The 14,797-nt window shown below is 42.1% G+C and overlaps 2 pseudogenes; both read right to left on the reverse strand.

Annotated features, from left to right (window-relative positions):
- Positions 1-63: 63 nt before the first annotated feature.
- Positions 64-219, reverse strand: LOC149514277 (5.8S ribosomal RNA; annotated as a pseudogene).
- A 290-nt stretch (positions 220-509) lies between these two features.
- LOC149514278 (18S ribosomal RNA) lies at positions 510-1,818 on the reverse strand (annotated as a pseudogene).
- Between the last annotated feature and the right edge of the window lie 12,979 nt (positions 1,819-14,797).

Raw genomic sequence — 14,797 nt, forward strand, 5'->3', positions numbered from 1 at the left:
AGGCCATTTTTTGCCCCTCACTTGAAGCCTATTAGGTAGGGGCTTGGAGGGGGTGATGGTGCAAGACACCCAGGTAAGCATGCCCTTGACCTAATAGCTTGGGGTCCAACTTGTATTCAAAGACTCAATTATTCATGAGATTATACAATTAACACCAAGTATCACATTTTGCTAAGTTCTTCCTTAATGTGAGAGCTGAGATATCCGTTGTGAAAAGTCATTTTGGTTTTTCATGAAGAAAGGAGTCACGATGCTACTCGTGCATGCACCATGAATAGGATGGCAATTACATGCATGTTTTTTTTATTCCAATTCCTTGGTGTGATTCAAATCAGAGGTTTGTTATTTGCTATCAGGGGATGATACCGATAATTTTGCCTACCCAAGTGGTGAAACGAAGTGAATATTATGCCTACTTGGGGCCAGAAGGGGCTCGAGGCATGAAAGCACCCTTGCCTCATTGGTGTTTCATTAATGCATTCATGGGTTATTCATTAAGTGGATTTTAACAATGTTCCTTTCGTAGGTTCACCTACGGAAGCCTTGTTACAACTCTCCTTCCTCTAAATGATAAGGTTTAATTGACTTCTCGTGATGTCATAGGCAACAAACTGTCTATGTCGCTATAATCCAAACACTTTGCCTGACCATTCAATCAGTAAGAGTGATGGGCAATGTGTGAAAAGGTCAAGAACATAGTCAAGGTGAGCTGATGACACGTGCTTACTAAGAATTCCTTGTTGAAGACCAACAATTGCAATGATCTATCCCTATCAAAATAACATTTCACAGATTACTTAGGCCTATTGTCCAAGCCTATAGACTCATTGAATACATTAGTGTAGTGTGCATGCGGCCCAGAGTTTTGAGCCCTCAACTTTTATTCTTGATTAATGAAAACATACTTGGCAAATTCTTTCGTAGTTGTTCATCTTTCATAAATCCAAGAATTTCACCTTCGATTATGAAATATGAATGCCCCTGACTGTCTCTGTTAATCATTGCTCTGATCTTGAAGGCCAGCACAATAGGACTAAAATCCTTTGATGTTATCCCATACTAATGTATACAAGTGTAGGCCTACTTTGGGCACTCTAATTTTTTCAAAGTAATAGCGCTAGAGGAACGACCTGGCTAGTTATGGCCAAGAGCACATTGTCGGTAGTAAGGATGAGTGGATAGTGCTCATCATAAGGTAGACCAGATGATCCGACCCTAGTTCCAACTATGAGCTTTTTAACTACAACAACTTAAATATATGTTATTAAAGCTAGAATTACCACAATTGCCAATGGATCCTCGTTAAGGGATTTAGATTGTTCTCATTCCATTTATGAGCCTGGTGTTGTTATTTATTGTCATTACCTTCCTATGTCAAGATTGGGTAATTTGCCTTTCTTGGATGTGGTAGCCATTTTTCAAGCTCCCTATTTGGAATCAAACCCTAATTCTCCATTACACATCACCACCGTAACAGGCCACTATCCTACCATCAAAATTCGATAGGGTAAAAATTTGAATGATGTATCGTTGGCACAAAGGCCATGTAATCTTTTGAGTTATCATAATCATCAAAGCAACAGGCAAAGCCCATGTCAACCATTTATCTAATAAATGCATCCTTTCTAGAAGTCAAGATTTGTTGCATGTATTAGCTTTAGAATTACTATGATTACACGAGTAGTAGATACCGTCAAACAAACTATAACCGATTTAATAAGCAATTCACAATTTCAAGGTCTGAATTAGTTCAGACTTGTACATGGATGGCTTAATCTTTAAGGCAAGCATATGACTACAGGCAGGATTAACTAGGTAGCATTCTTTTGAGATGTTGGCACCACATGGACCTCAATGCACCAATTGAGTGATGGAGAAAGCCAACATGAAGTACAAGCATCATGTGTATCGAGCACATAAAATGCATAGCATTGATTGCATAAGAGCTAAGAGCCCGTGTCCATAAAATGATCCACATTTAAGAGCATGATCGAACACCAGTGCACCAATGTAGCCATGGAGGTTTATGTGGCATGCTTGGGACATGGGGCCCGATTATGGTAGGAACCATAACCTTTAAAGACATAAAATGGATGATGAATGACATGACATCAAGTTTCCATCAATTTAGGTAACAACATAGGATCTCAATTCCACCCCTAAGGTACATTGACCATATGGGTGAGATTTAAATTGTTGATGGCTTGACAGTTTGATGCATCGAGTATGAAGCTTGCGAACATGCACAACCATAGCACCACTCATATGCCCATTGCATACAAGTAGCAGCATCGAGGCACATCGATCCATAACCCACCCAATCAATTACTTAACAAACTAGCAGAGGAAATGATGTATATGGCTACACCATAACTGTTTTGCATGGGAAAAACACAAACAAGGGCTATAAGATTACCCCTACCATCCAACAAGCAACAACGGTATAACATCACTGATGCTTGGTTTGGTTGGGACTACACATGCAAAGTCCACTGTCACCACCTTAGAAGGACATTGCCTGATTCAAAGACTTGTTCCTGAGGTTTCTGATAGCATCGATAGCATTGGCTGCATGTGCCATGGGCTAAGAGCTTAAGCCTAGCTACCATATGGCTTTAGATGGGAAACTACTATCTGTATGACTAAGTAAGCCTTGAATCATCTTTGTTTTATGCTCTAGCCAACATGCCATGCACTTGCACTAGAACTCAACTTAACCTCCTAAGAGTTTAGGAGAAAGCTAGAAAGGAAATGATTAAGACAAGAGTAGTATATTTACTTGATGGGGTATGTACACTTGCTCTTAGAACACGATCTTTAATGCTTCACACTCTGGTTTATTCTCTATTGTCATTTGGTTATTGCTTATGGCCTCTCTTATCTATCTATATACAAATGAGGGGGAGGCTCTCCTATTTATACTTGAGCCCTTTGGTACTTATGGCTTTAATGAATCCAAGTGTATCACCATTAAGGGCATTCTAGATAGTTCTAGTGTGACTAGGCCCTAAAAAGGTCGGCTAAGGCCCTGGGTCTAAAGAATTTCTGCTAGTTTTAGGCTCCTTATCAAGCCTTTGGGTCTAGAAGTGTTCGAACACTCCCATTGAGTGCTTGTGCCTAGCAAGTTCTAGAGCCTTCTCCATCTAGGTGCCATTCTAAGTGATGAGCACTATGCCCGTCACTATGCCCGTCACTATGCCCATGCTTGGCCCTTTTAGAACTTTCAGTGCCCTTACACCTAGCCCACCTCCAGGCATCTCTAGACCATTCCATGACCACTCATTTGGCCTATCTCCAAGTGGTTCTAGGCCCTTCCATGCTCATGTGCCTGGCCAATCTCTAGGTAGTTCTAAACCTTTTTATGCATGTGCACTTGGCCTATCTCCAGGTAGTTCTAGGCCTTTCTATGACTGACTACCTATACCATATCATGGGGTGTTCTAAAATCTTCCAACGAGCAATCCTAATCCCTAGCACCTTGTAGCACACCATAAGTGTACTCCTATGCATTGGCCTTGGCCTTGGCTCGCATACTTGGGTAATGTATGTACCTTTAGGGCCTTGGTTTCAATATTTCCTAGTATTTTGACTGTACCATCTTGAGCAAGTCCCATCATGTGACCCTCTTGGTCTAAGACTCTTGCATAATCCAAGACATTTCCCCCATCGTTCTATCAACACCCTGATTGCTAAGAGAATGTCAAATTTTCACTGCATGCACATTTTGGATCAATGTTTGTCCCTCATCCTAATGGTCCTTAGCACGTTGATACATTTATTGTTGAACTGACTTCCTCTTAAGAGTCACTTGCTGTACACACTGATGAGAGAAGTCTGGTTGATCCTTTTTGTTTAACTAGTGGCTTTACATGACTACACTCTTATAGCTTTTATCATGAGCTTGAAAGGTCCACTCCTCTTAGCTCAACCAAATAGCATCTAGCCCCAGTGTTCTTGTAAAGTCTTCAAGGTGTTGATGATTACCGTTATTCTTGCCATTGGGCTATTCATAATCTTTACAATGGCTACGAGTTTCTTCCATTATGGAAACTCTCTGAGCCTATGTGATCCCAAACACAACAAGCAGTTAAAGGTAATAGCCTTCTTAACTTTGTCCTTGTTAGGCTTCTCAAACCTTACTTTATGATGCCAAGGCTTTTCCTCTACCTTGTCCTCTGATGAAAAGTGATAACTTTTGTCTCCCTCACTCAAGCCACTATCCCTAGCCTTAAAAGACTTGGTGTGCTCATACTCGACCAATGATTTGATAATCGTAATTACCTTACTCAAGTTTTAGAATTCACACTACTTCAACTTGATTTTTACTAATGCTTTAATCTGCTAAGAAAGTAGAATAAGGCCTTTTGCTCACTTATGTTAGGAACCATAAGTGATAGTTTTGAGAACTTTTAACAATAGTCATGCACTTTTCCCCTTTGAGTGAATCAATGAAGCTTTTTCTTAAGCTTCTTCTTTTGTATATTCTAGCTTAAACTATCTTGTTAGTTCCCTCACAAATTGATCCCATGTGGTGACTTTAGTCTCCTCTCATTGCAGGCCATCACACTTTTGACACCACCATAATAGGGCCATATTAATTAAGTACATGGCAGTGGTGCTTATCTTGGCTTCCTCTATTGTACCAGCCATTCAAAAGTATTATTCCATGCCTCACATGAAGTTATTGACTTCTTTGGCTGAATGACTTCCCATGAATAGCTTTAGCTTGGGCATCTCTACCCTAAGTCCTAAACCCTCGTTTATGGCTATGATAGCTTGAAATGCAAACTCCCACTTGAGTTACTCTAATTCTTCCTATAAGGCTACCACCTAAGCCTCTAAAGCTTTATTGTGCTACATGCACATTTCCATCTCTTGGGTAAAGGTACCGTGCATCTCTTTTTTAAGCTCTTTCTATGCTGAGTCTAGCTTTTTGATGTGATCCTTGGTGTCTTGAAATCGATCCCTTAAATCTATCATGGATAACTCGCACTTTGCTAATTGCAAATCCATGGATGATAACAAATCCTCTGAACTAGCTTTTCTCCCATTTCCCGTGGGTGAGCGACCCTCTTGCATGTCACGTGCACTTCACTTAAAAGCCACTGGCCATTCTTTTACATCCACACCACAATCATGAAGCTCAAACTTAGGATCTCCTATAATTTTCTTAGGAGCACTTAAGCATCTTTGTGCCTTACGCTCGACATCTAAGACCAGTAATTGCCTGTACAACACTTACCACTACAAGTCAATAGCATAACTAACACACTAACACATAGGTTACCTATGCTCATCGAACTGACACTAATTCCTATCATAACAAATGTTCAAATCCCATTACGATTGGAATCTACTCTAATACCAACTCTGATTAGAACTGGCTCTAATACCAACTCTAATTAGAATTGGCTTTAATTCCAACCATCATGGGCTAGGAGCTTAGGCCTAGCTATTATACAATCTTGGTAGAAAACTGCTATTTGTATGCTCAATTAAGCCTTTAACTGACTTTATTCCATACACTAACCAACTATGCCATGCACTTATGTTGGAGCTCTACTTAACTTTCTAAGAGTTTAGAAGAAAGCTATAAAGGAAATGGTTAAGACAAGAGTAGTATATTTACTTGATGGGTATGTACACTTGCTCTTAGAACATAGTCCCTATGCATTCTCTACAAAAGCTCTCAAAGCTTAAGTCCCTAATGCTTCACACTCTTGCTTTTTCTCTGTTGTCACTTGGTTACTGCTTATGGCCTCTTTTATCTATCTATATACAAATGAGGGGGAAGCTTTCCTATTTATACTGGAGCCCCCTTGGTACCTATAGCTTTAATGAATCCAAGTGTATGGCCATTAAGGGCCTTGTAAACAATTTTGGGATGCCTAAGCCCCAACAAGGTCGGCTAATACCTTTCTAGGCTTATGCTAGTTTCAAGCTCCCTACTGAGCCCCTTGGTTTGGAAGTGTCCAAACACTCTCACTAAGTATCCACGCTTAGCAAGTTCTAGAGCCTTCTCCATCTAGGCACCATTATTCTCCCAACTAGTGTCTTTCAAAAACTTACTTATTTAGACACCACAGTGCCTATCATTGTGCCTGTGCCTAGTCCTTCTAGAACCTTCAGTGTTCACACACTTAGCCTACCACTAGCCATTACTAAACTTTTCCATGGCTGCCTATCTGGCTTGTCTCCAAATGATTCTAAGCCTTTCTATACCCACATGCCAAGGTTGAGTGTACTCTTACACTTTGACATTGGCTTTGGCTTGTACACTTGGGTATTGTATTTGCCTTTAGGGCCTCAATTTTGATCTTTCCTGGTGCTTCACCTGCACTATCTTGAGCAAGTCTTATCACACATCCCTCTTGGTCTAAGACTCGTCCATGGTCCATGAAACATGCACAAGCTTGGCCAAGCCAAGGCATTTTTATGGTTGATGAGAAAGGACCACAAGATTGCCAAATACCCGAGAGACTTGGCCAAATCAAGCTTACAATTGTAGCTTCTACTTACGCTACCCTAAAAAGCCATTGCTTGACTTAGGGACTTGGTCTAGGGTATGGGGTAGCATCAATCATAGGCACTGGCATGAGTTTAGCATAGTAAAGCCCATTTTCTTCGTGCATGCCAATTAGTCAAGGCCATTGACTCTTACAGGTCACCGAAGCAACTAGTCATTAGACAACATGGCCAAAAGGCATGCATAACCTAGATTTTACTCGAAGGACATTAACGTAGATGTATGCAATGATAGGCCTATCATGTATACCTATTTCCTTATAAAGAAGAGGGGGTCTAGACAACCACCCCTTAAAGAGCATGAAAGATTTTACAAATATTCTAGTAGAAACATTAAAGTGTCTACAATGGGGACATTTTTTTCAAATACACATATCCTATACCAAGGTTCATAGGTGCCGATGGTGGTCAAGGCATGTGCCTGCACCAAGGCCTATCATTTATCGATGGTGTTCGACGTAAGTGCCCCCACCAAGGGCTAACATGTGTTGATGGTGTTCTAGGTAACTCCCCATACCAAGGGCTATCTTGTGCCAATGTCAATTGATGCATCTACTCATACTAGACCCAAATTAGGCTGATGCTAATCAAGCTATGTGCCTTTACTAAGGGCCAATAAATGTAAATGGTGGTTGAGGTAGGTGCTCATACTGAAGGCCAACTTATGCTAATGGTGGTCAACGTAGGTGCTCATACTAAAGGCTAGCTTGTGCTGATGATGGTCGATTTATACACGTATACCATGCATGAGCATGTGCCAATAATGGTCAAGGCCTTGGTCAAAGTTTGATTCTAGGCCTCAGTGCACATGCTAAGTCTCTTGGTCAGGCCTTGGTTTGCTTCAGTCTTGCCATGATTGACCTTGAGTTAAGCAGTAGATAAGGCCTTATGGTTAGAACAATGGTCTTAAAGTTGTGCACTAGTAGTGTAGGTCATAAAACATGTTGTTGATAGTGTGTGTATGGAGTGAGCCCTAAGCCCCAAGATGGATGGACAAGTGAGAGATAGTGGGTAGGTGCCTTAGAGTTGGTCAGGTTCTATTAGTCAAAGCCATGTGCAGGTGCCCTCAAGTAGGTTAGTGGAACAATGAACAAAAATTAAGAATTGAGGTAGCCAATAGGCAAGTCACTAGGCCTTGAGTTGGTTAAAGAAAGGCCCTAAGATGGCTTAAGAAAAAAGTGTCCCCATTTTAGATAGTCTTATGATTCCTAGTAGAATGGCTAGGAAAGCTTTTATGCTCTTTATAGGGGGTGACTATTATCAGCTCTCTACCACCCTCTTGGCTAATAAGTAGGCAGAGAGCCTGGCTAGTGAGTAGGTGAGCTACTCCTAGGCACATGTGCTATCTAAGTGAGTAGGCATCATGGAGTCATGAGTGTGGCATGGTGCTCATAGGGTTATGGTAAACTCAAGGATAATTAGGGCTGATAGGCCTCATATCACACCTTTGATTTCAACCATGGGGTTAGGTAGTAACATTTGCTTAAGATGGTGTTTATAGAAGAGGGGTACTATTGAGCTTAAAGGATGAACGAGCTAATAGGTAGGTATGCTGCTAGACCCTTATGGCTAATCAGTAGAGGTGTGCCACAGGTAGGTAGCACACCTGAGTTCCCTAAGGTGGGATAGGCATGATGTCAGGTGTCCATCATGCATGCAAGTAGCCTAAAATGAGGCTAGGGGCTGAGGCTATTAGATATAAGTTTCATGAGATGAAACGAGCCTAGTGTGGCTCGAGGCTAGCCACTGACCAGCATTAGTGTTATGCCTTCAAGTTCTAGACATAGAGCTTACGTATGATGTGGGTAGGCACAATGTTGGGTTCTCACCATGCCAAAATGAGTTAATATCATAAAAACAAGGTCTATGAGCCCTTATGTTCAAGGTAGGCTAGTGCTTAGGACATTGATGCCTACGGGCAAAGATGGGTGCTCAAGGCCATCCAAAAAATCATGGGCTAATGAGATGAAAGGAGTTGGGTTCCTCTTTTTTAAGTTTAGGAATGATACAGGTGACCTTATAGGGTTTGAGCTAGGAAGAGCTCACGAAAATATGGCTTGAAGGATAAAAAATGATCTATCCATGAAGAATTAGACTTGAGAAAGGCTAACCTTGACTAAGAGTAGTCTTCGTGCCACACAGATGCCTAGTTTTAATCTAAAAAACATGTGGCCTATGACAAGTGGGTATTAGAGCCATGTGTGGCTCAATAGTGGGACTAAAGAAGCCTTAGGTACTGGCATGATAACATGAAATTTATGTGGTTTTAATCTCAATAAGAGCTATTGAGGCAAGATTGCAATATAATGGCTTTGTGGGCTTGAGAATGAGCCATTGATGCATGCTATGGGAAAAATTAGCCTTGGTGAAAGGCCTTCGAGTAGGTTCAAGTAGGCTTTTAGATGCCAAGCAAAAGGGCACAAGAGTCTATCTTTATCTAGCAGAAGGTGTTGGCACATGTAGGCATGTGATGCCCTTATGGTGGGAAAATCATGGCAAGATTGAAATGCAAAAGGGGTATACACCATAAAATGGTGTTGAGTAAGGCCATGAAGACCGAAGTGAGTTTTATCCTAAGGGACATGAGTCATGTGTATTGAGATTAGTTAGTAACACATACACTTATTATGTGGTACAGGTGCCTTAGCAAGGGTACGAGCTGAGTAATTTGGATCCAAGTGTGGAACCACTTTACAAAGGTAGACGAGTTTGAGTTTGCTAAGGATTAAAGCCGAGAGTTTGTGATGATCACTGGACCATAAGTTCTTGTTGTTAGCAAATCACAAGATTGTGCTCTTCAGTGGACCATGCTTATGTTGGCCAAGAAAGAAGGCCTTATGAGATGCAGTGGTCAATAGACCATGATAGTGTGTAATTCAATGAAACAAGTAAGCAATAATTTGCCAGTTGACAAAGCCTTGAGTTGTATGGGTTAGAGGACCGATTAAGTTGAGCAAAGTAGATGGTATTGGCATTGAAGTTTGCTTTAAATTAGAAGGCTAGATGAGTTTCAGTAGGGAAGAGAAAAGTTGATTGAGTTGAGCCAAATATGGAGTCTTTGAGTAGATACGACCAATGGGATGGCCATAAGTTCGAATAGGTTAGTGGACCTTAAGTGTTGAATAGGTTGGTGAACCCTAAGATTGAGTCAATCAGGAGACCTTATGTTTAGAGTTGGATTAATGGATCTTCAAGCATTTAGTGGGCTTTGAGATGCCCTATGAGCTATGCTAGAGTCAATATAGATAAGTTATGGAACCATCATAGAGATATGGTTAGGTAAAAGTAGAGAAGACTTGTGATTTTTGGTGGGTACTAAGCCAAAGCAGTGGAGCCTACAATGTTATTGAGTATGGAATTGAGTTCAAGATAGTGAGCATTAAGGTACTACCATGAGGACAATTGGCCAAATGGCGATTGGCTAGAGTGCCACACCTTGATAGGTGACCTTGGAGGGGTTGAAAGGACCCAAGTTATGAGATGGCCAAAGTGTTTTGAATACCACCATGTTAGGGTCTATTGTGGGTGGTCACACATGAATATGGTTGACCTAAACACCACGTCCAAAGGGGTGCAATGAAGAGTTGGTGCCACAAGCATGTGGTTGGTGTGATGGGTCACATCTAGTAGGGCCTACCAATGTGTGACAAAGTTGGTGGTCATTCATTCTATTTAGGGTCATGATCAATAAGGGTATGATTGACAAGGTTGCGTCAAGGTTGCAACATGATGTGATCTTGGGTAAATTAGTGCAATGGCACATATGAAAAGTGGATTGAGTCATAATGGTCAAACATGGAATTAGCACAGAGGTGCCTTAGAGTGGGATGAGATCCATCTACATTAGCAATGAATGAGTTCTGTGGGTAGTGCCATATGTGATAAGATTTCGACCCAATCCTTGAGGGCACAAGTGAGAGACATATGGAAATGTCAACTATGTGCAATAAGAGAGTTAGATGTGGTCTTGGCATCAATAAGGGGCATTGACATAGCAAGTAGGGGAAAATGTCATGGTCAGGCCCTGGTGTGCCTCGTTCTTGCCATGACTACCTTGAGTTAAGCTATGAATGAGGCTTTATGGTTAGAACAATGGCCTAGAGCTATGCACGAATAGTGTAAGCCCTGGAAGATGCTATTGATAGTATGTATAGGCAGTGTGAGCCCTAGGCCATAAAATACGTAGGTAAGTGTGAGCTAGTGGGCAGGCACCTTATAACTAGGTAGCCAACTGGGTGCTATTAGTTAAAGCCATACACGACACCTTTATGTGGGTTGGTGGAGCAATAAGTGGAATCTAAGAATTGTGGTGGCAAGAGGCAAGTCACTGGGCCCTAAGTTGGTTAAAGAAAGGCCCTGAGATGGCTAGCGAGAAAAGTGTCCCCATTTTAGATAATCTTATGATTCTTGGTAGGATGGCTGAGAAAGCTATTACACTCTTTATAGGGGGATGACTGGTGTTAGCTCTCCACCACCTCTTTCGTTAGTGGAAAAGCAGGGGACCTAGCTAGTTTGAACTAACCTACTCCTAAGCACATACAATGTCTAAGTGGGCAAGCATTATTGGGTCACAAATGTGGCATGGTGTCTCTTTGAGTCATGGTAATCCCAGGGATGTTATGGCTTATGGGCCTCATGTTGGACCTTTGCATTGAACCATAGGGTTAGACGATAGCATTCATTATGTCCTTTATTTTCCCTCATTGAACTAGAAGGATCATGAGATGGTATTTGCATAGAAGAGGCACCATCGAGCCTAAGGGATGAGTGGGCTAGTGGTCAAGCACGTTGCTAGACCCTTGTGGCTAATCGGTAGACATATGCTACAAACGGGTAGCATACCCTAGTTTTTTTAGGCTAGACAGGCATGATGTTAGGTGTCTATCATGGGTGTGGGTAGCCTAAAATGCGGCTAAGGGCTGAGGCACTCAGATATGAGTTTCGTGGGATGATATGAGCATAGTATGGCTTGAGGCTGCTAACCAACATTCATGTTGTGCCTTTAAGTTCTAGGCAGAAGAGCTTGCATATGATGCATGTAGGCATGGTGTTGGTTTCTCATTATGCCAGAATGAGATAATATGATGAGAATCAAAGTTATGAGCCCTTATGTGCAAGGTAGGCTGGTGCTTGGGACCTTGACACCTACAGGTAGAGATAGGTGCTTAAGGCCACCTTTAGAATCATTGGTTGATGAGATGAGGGGAGTTGTGTTCCTCTCTATTGAGTTTGGAATGATGCAGGTGACCCTACGAGGCTTAAGCTAGGAAGATCTTACGAGTATATGGCTTAAAGGATTAAAAATGATCTGTCCATGGAGAATTGGACTAAAAAAAGGTTAACCTCAACTAAGAGTAGCCTTGGCACCACACCAAAATGCAGTTTTGGTCTAAGGAATGTACGACACATAACACTAGGCTTGGGCATGTGTTGGTGCTGCATTATTTTACCTAGGGCAATCATTGGAGCATTATCAAAGTCTTGACTGGCAGTATTAGAGGTTTCGACAATTGAAGGAGGGTGGTTCAGGCTACATGCACATAATGTGTGATGGGTGTTAGTCCTTGGCCCTTATGTTGACCCCTTATCCCCTAAGGAACCCCGACAACTCACACCCCGTTAAAGAGCATAAGAGCTTTTATAGGTTCGTAACCAGTCACCATTTAAGTGTTTGAAATGAGTATGATTTTTTCACATGACCATAAAATCTTCTACACTTTGATTTTTTAGTTGAATTTTTTTATAGATGCCAACAAAAATACAAGGATCACGTATACCAAATTTGGGGCAAAAACCCCTAAAAAAATAATAAGATCCCAAACTATGAAAATTTTCAAAAATCATGAAAAATAGAAAATGAATCATATTGCCATAAAGCTTCACATGAAGGCTTAGGGGACTAGTATATGAATTTGCAAGCCATAAAAATGGCATTGGCACAATAGAGATATGAAAATGTCCTTGAACCCACCTACTACCTGGTCAGGGTGCGTATGGTGCATGACTTGGGCCTAGGATACCTGCGCATGGTGTGCTACCCATCATGTGCCAATGGTTTTAAGGGAACTACCACACCAAGGGCCAGCATGTGCCGAAGATGGTCAAAGCATATGCCAAGACCAAAGGCCAACTTGTCCTGATGCTGATCAAGGCATGTGTATATGTCATAGTCTGTAAGTTAGTCCAGGCCTAAAGGTTTTGTTTGAGTCAAGGAGCAATTCCAGTTCTAATGGGACAGGGTTTGATAGCTAGCAGGACTAGGCCTTGAGGCATAATAGAGGTCTAGGTTGCGGGGAACTAGCCCAAAATAGTGCTACGAGCAGTGATAAAGACTCTAGAGGTTCATGCCTAATGTTTATGTTTGACAAAATTAAGCTAGGCTTAGGTGTGGGCACTACTTAGCATTATATGAATTTACAAGCCATAAAAATTGCATTAGTATGGCAAAAATATGAAGATGTACTAAACCCACCTACTACCCATCATGGTGCATATGGTGTACAGCCTTGGCCCAAGATACCTATGATTGGTGCATGGATTAGCATGTGTCGATGGTGTCTAAGGGAACTACCCATACAAAGTGAGAACATGTGCCAATGGTGGTTGAAGCATGTGTGGAGACCAAGGGCCAATATGTCTCGATGGAGGTCGAGGCATGTGCATATGCTATAGTCCATAAGTTGGTCCGGGCCCAAAGGTTCTTTTCAAGTCGATGAGCTATTTCAATTCTAACAAGACAAAGTTTGATAGCTAAAGGGACTATGCCTTGAGGCATACTGGAGGTCTAAGTCATGGGGAACTAGCCTAGAATAATGGTACAAGTATTGATCAAGGCTCCAACAGCTCAAGCATGGTGTTTAGGTTTAGCAAAATTAAGCGAGGCCTAGGTGCATACGCTGATGAGCTATAAAAATACGAAGATGTGCCTGAACCCATCTATTGCCTGGTCATGGTGTGTAAGGTGCATGGTCCGTGCCTAGGATATGCATACTTGGTGTGTGGCACAGCATGTGCCAATAGTTTTCAAGGGAACTACCCTCGCAAAAGGCCAACATGTGTTAATGGCAGTCGAAGCATGTATGGAGACCAAGGGCCAACATATCCTGATAAAGGTCGAGGCATGTGCATGTGTCACAGTTAGCAAGTTGGTCTAAGCCCAGAGGTTCTCTCCTAATTGAGAAGCAATTCCAGTTCTAATGGGAAAAGGTCTAATTGCTAGGGTAACCAGGTTTTGAGGCCTACTGGAGGCCCAAGCCATGGGGAACTAGCCCAAAATGGTGGTATGGGCAGTGATTAAGGCTCCATGGGCTTAGGCATGGTGTTCAGGTTTGGTAGAATTGAGCCAAGCCCAGGGGTCGATGCTGGTGAGTGCTTATGTGAATTTACAAATGAAAAGAAATGGTATTAGCATGGCAAAAATATGAAGATATGATTGAACCCACTATTACCTGGTTGTGGTGCACATTGTCCCTGTCTAGGGCCAAAAATACCAACGTGTTGTGCATGGCCTATAGGTGTCGATGGTGATCAAGTGAACTGCTCATACAAATGGCTAGCATGTGCCGATGGTGGTTAAAGCATTTGTCAAGACCAAGGACCAACATGTCCTAATGGTTGTCGTGGCAAATGCTTATGTCGTTGCCTGCAAGTTCATCTAGGCTGAAGGGTTCTCTTTGAGTCAATAAGTAGTTCTAGTTCTAGTAAGACTAGGTTTGACTACTAGAGGGACTAGGCCTTGAGGCCTATTGGTGGCCCAAGTCTCAGGGCATTAGCCCAAAATAGTGGTATAGGCAATGATCAAGACTTTAGAGGCTCAGGAACATGTTTAGGTTTGGCAAAATTGAGCCAGGCCCAGGTGCAGGTGTTGGTGAGCAATAAGATGAATGGACAGGCCATAAAAATGGCATTGGCATGGCAAAAATATGAAGATGTGCTTGAACCCACCCACTACCCAGTCTGGGGCATATGGTGTAGGCCTGGGCCTAGGATACCTGTGCATGATACATGACCCAACATGTGCTAATAGTGTTTGGGGGAATTGCTCGCATAAAGGGCCAGCATGTGCTGATAATGGTCAAAGCATATGCTGAGACTAAGAGCCAAAATGTCCCAATGGTGGTCAAGGCATGTGCATGCAAGTTAGTCCAGGTCTAGGGGTTATCTCCGGGTTAAAGAGTAGCTCTAGCTCTAGTGGGATCGGGTCCAACTACAAGAGGGACTAGGTCTTGAGGCCTACTAGTGGCCTAGGTCATAAGGAACTAGCATAGAATAG

Source organism: Durio zibethinus, chromosome 16 (assembly GCF_047325235.1).
Source record: "Durio zibethinus cultivar Kanyao isolate XHJ-2024 chromosome 16, ASM4732523v1, whole genome shotgun sequence".
Classification (NCBI taxonomy): Eukaryota; Viridiplantae; Streptophyta; class Magnoliopsida; order Malvales; family Malvaceae; genus Durio; species Durio zibethinus.